Source organism: Physeter macrocephalus, chromosome 11 (assembly GCF_002837175.3).
Source record: "Physeter macrocephalus isolate SW-GA chromosome 11, ASM283717v5, whole genome shotgun sequence".
Taxonomy (NCBI): Eukaryota; Metazoa; Chordata; class Mammalia; order Artiodactyla; family Physeteridae; genus Physeter; species Physeter macrocephalus.
In genome coordinates this window covers 41,960,829-41,965,133 of record NC_041224.1, presented here as the reverse complement: position 1 = coordinate 41,965,133, position 4,305 = coordinate 41,960,829, and positions in this window count along the sequence as shown.

The following is a 4,305-nucleotide window of genomic DNA, read 5'->3' as shown; positions in this document are numbered from 1 at the left end:
TGCCGCAACTAAGAGTTTGCATACCACAACTAAGGAGTCCATGTGCTGCAACTAAGGAGCCCTCGAGCCTCAACTAAGAAGCCCGCCTGCCGCAACTAAGGAGCCCACGAGCCACAACTAAGACCAAATAAATAAATAAATATTTTTTTAAAAACCCATCAATCGGAGAAGTGAGGTTAATGTCTGGATGTATGAGTGTGGAGTTCTAGGGAACTGCCAAGACTAAAGAGTTAATTTGAGGTGCACTAAAATAGAAACAATTAAAGTCATTACATGGGAGGAAACCAACTGGAATGTCAGTGTAGAAAGGAAAAAGGACTGTACCCTGGGGTATTCTAAGATTAAGGGTAGGGAGGAAAAGGAGGAGGAGAATTAAGCAAAGGAAACTGAGAAAGGGCAGCCAGCAAGGTAGGAGAAAAACGAGGAGAGTGTGGTGCCCTAGGAACAACTGAAGAGAATGTCAGGAAGTGGGAGAGAGATTAGCTGTTTCAAATGCTGCTGGGAAAAGGAAGATGAAGACCATGAATTGTCTGTGACATTTTTCAATGTCAAGATTAAGAGATTATGGGAGCCGGACTTCCCTGGTGGCACAGTGGTTAAGAATCTGCCTGTCAATGCAGGGGACACGGGTTCAAGCCCTGGTCTGGGAAGATCCCATATGCCGCGGAGCAACTAAGCTCGTGCACCACAACTACTGAGCCCGTGTGCTACAACTACTGACGTCCGCGCACCTAGAGCCCGTGCTCCGCAACAAGAGAAGCCACCGCAATAATAAGCTAGTGCACCACAATGAAGAGTAACCCCCAGGGGCTTCCCTGGTGGTGCAGTGGTTGAGAGTCCGCCTGCCGATGCGGGGGACACGGGTTCGTGCCCCGGTCCGGGAAGATCCCACATGCCGTGGAGCGGCTAGGCCCGTGAGCCATGGCCGCTGAGCCTGCGCGTCTGGAGCCTGTGCTCCGCAACGGGAGAGGCCACAACAGTGAGAGGCCCGCGTACAGGGGAAAAAAAAAAAGAGTAGCCCCCGCTCGCCACAACTAGAGAAAGCCCGACACGGGTTCAAGCCCTGGTCTGGGAAGATCCCATATGCCGCGGAGCAACTAAGCTCGTGCACCACAACTACTGAGCCCGTGTGCTACAACTACTGACGTCCGCGCACCTAGAGCCCGTGCTCCGCAACAAGAGAAGCCACCGCAATAATAAGCTAGTGCACCACAATGAAGAGTAACCCCCAGGGGCTTCCCTGGTGGTGCAGTGGTTGAGAGTCCGCCTGCCGATGCGGGGGACACGGGTTCGTGCCCCGGTCCGGGAAGATCCCACATGCCGTGGAGCGGCTAGGCCCGTGAGCCATGGCCGCTGAGCCTGCGCGTCTGGAGCCTGTGCTCCGCAACGGGAGAGGCCACAACAGTGAGAGGCCCGCGTACAGGGGAAAAAAAAAAAGAGTAGCCCCCGCTCGCCACAACTAGAGAAAGCCCGTGCGCAGCAACGAAGACCCAATGCAGCCAAAAATAAATAAATAATTAAAAACAAAAAAAAAAGAGATTATGGGAGGCATAACAAGAATGGTTTGCTATGGTGGGGATGAAAATCAGATGGGAGGGTGTTAAAGACAACAGAAGATAAGAAAATAAAGACAATGAACTACAATTTCAAGGAGTATTGCTGTAAATGAAGGCAGAGAAATGGAGTAGGGGCTGCAATAGGATATTGGGTCAAGGGAGGGATATCTTTGTAAATGACAGCAGTTATTATAATCTATCTGTAAACTAACAGGAATCATCCAGTAGAGAGGGAAAAGTGGACAATTCAGAGAAGAGAGGAATAATGGCAGGATCACAGTCTCCTTGAGTGGTTGAGAGGAGATGGAATCTAGTTCACAGATGGAGGGACTGGGTGCAAATAAGAGCCCAGACTGATCCATACTAGAGGGAGAGATTATATGGGACAGATTTGGGAAGGTAGGCAAACGGGGGCAGAGGGAGGACTGAGTGTGGAGTTATCTCCTCACTGCTTCTATATTATCAATAAGAAATCGAGGAGGTGGGGAGAGTTCTGAAGAGAGAGGGGAAAGTGTGAAATGTTCTCCTGGAAAATTGATATGCGCGTAATGAGAGTAATTGATAAAATGAGAGTAATTGATAGAAAAAATATTGCAGTATCTTCAGCAGAAATCACATCTTTATAGTACTGAATCCTCATGTTCAAGGCCTTGATGCACCTTTCCATCATTTAAGCCTCCCTTTTTGTTTTTCAGGACTTTCAACAAGTTTTCTTCATATAACTCTCTGTCCCTTCAAATTCAGCAACAATGTCTGGGTGATGGCTTTTCAAAGCTAAGTGATATGGAGGGTACAGAGTTATTTTTTAAAAGCCAGATTTTTGTCTTCAGGGGTCATGGCATCTGTGAGTGAGTCTAGGTATGTCCATTTATGTGGACAATTGGAAATGAATAGAATGCAGGGGGCCGATTAGTTTACTATGAGAGTTCATAGTGGGCAATAGCCACTCAAGAAGAGGAAGAAAAAGATGTCCAGTCACTTTATCAGGAGCATCTATGCTCCTGCAGTCCTGCTCATTTACCTAGCACTAGAGGACACATATGTGCAGCTGTTGGGGTCACAAGGAAGTCCTGACTGGTTAGCAATTCTGTTTGACTTGGCTGTTCTACTTGAGACTTTTCTTGATCTCCCCTTTTCCTTTCAGAAATATATCTAAAAGGAGTTAGATGGGTGTTTTTTTATAGCATCAAGCTACCAAATGTATTGAGATAAAGGGGAGGGAGTTGTGAGCATTGGTACACTGTTTCTAGCTAAGGAGAAGACAGGCTTTTGGTCCTTGATCAATTCCATTAGCATGTAAATAATCCTAACAATAGCTCATTTGTTTTTTATTACTGAGCAGCCTGAGAGGTCTGTTGTCAAGATTTTGATGGCTATATTTCTAGGCTATTTTTTGTACTTAATGATATTTTACAATAGTGATATCACAAGCTAAACTGTAAACTACTGTTTATCTTAATATAATTTTTTTTTTGCAACAGAAAAGTATCCCAGCTCTAAGCCACCATGGATCTGATGATCTGCTCATCACAATAGCTGCCTTCTGCATGGTAGCTTAACTCTCTAGGTGAAAAAGAAAATTCAAATTGCTCATTTGTTATATCTATAATTTTTTTTTTTACTAGAAATGAAACAAAGTAAAATGAAAGACTGAAAATAAAGAGGTAAGCCATGAGAAATCAGACAGAGATAAAGAGAAGAAAGAAGGAACAGTAACATTAACATCAGATAAGGGTATATTGGTTAGATATAAATTGAAAGCACTAAATAGGATAAAAATTAATTTATAAAAGGCACAATTTACAAAAAGGATAGAACAGTCATAGTCCTGTACAAACCAAAGACATAGCAATTGAATACATAAACCTACCTTTTGGAAATGCAAGAAAAACTAGTTTAAAATACATTTAAGTTGTAATTTTCAATCACACGTCTTTTAGAATTAGACTGATCTAGGAAATATATCAGAGAATTGAATTCTGCAATCAATAAATTTGAATACTAAAACCAATACACCTGATGTAATAGAAACACAGAATTTTCCAAATATAAGTAGAAAATATGCATATTTTAAATGTCCATGGAATATGTAAACATTGACTATGTTCTTGACAAAGAAGAAAACCTCAATTTAAGAAGTACAGAACCTAATTCTCTGATCATAATAAAACTAGAAAAAATAAAAAGATGATTGAAAAAAAAATTTTTTTAATGATACCAAGTCCTGGATAAACCTTGGATCAAAGAGAAAATTACAAGCAAAATTACAACATATGTAAAGAGGAATGAAAAAGAGAATACTTTAAACTAAAAGCTATAGAACACAACACAAGCTGTATTCAGAGGCACATTTATGGCCTTAAGATGTCTTCATTAAAAACAAAAGACTAAAGGGACTTCCCTGGTGGTCCAATGGGTAAGACTCTGCGCTCCCAATGAAGGGGGCCCGGGTTCAAGCCCTGGTCAGGGAACTAGATCCCACATGCACGACACAACTAAAAGTCAGCATGCCGCAACTAAGACCCAGAGCAGCCAAAATAAATAAATACATATAAAAAACAACAACAACAAAAACAAAAGATTAAAAATGAAGGCACTGGGCTTCCCTGGTGGCGCAGTGGTTGCGCGTCCGCCTGCCGATGCAGGGGAACCGGGTTCGCGCCCCGATCTGGGAGGATCCCACATGCCGCGGAGCGGCTGGGCCCGTGAGCCATGGCCGCTGAGCCTGCGCGTCTGGAGCCTGTGCTCC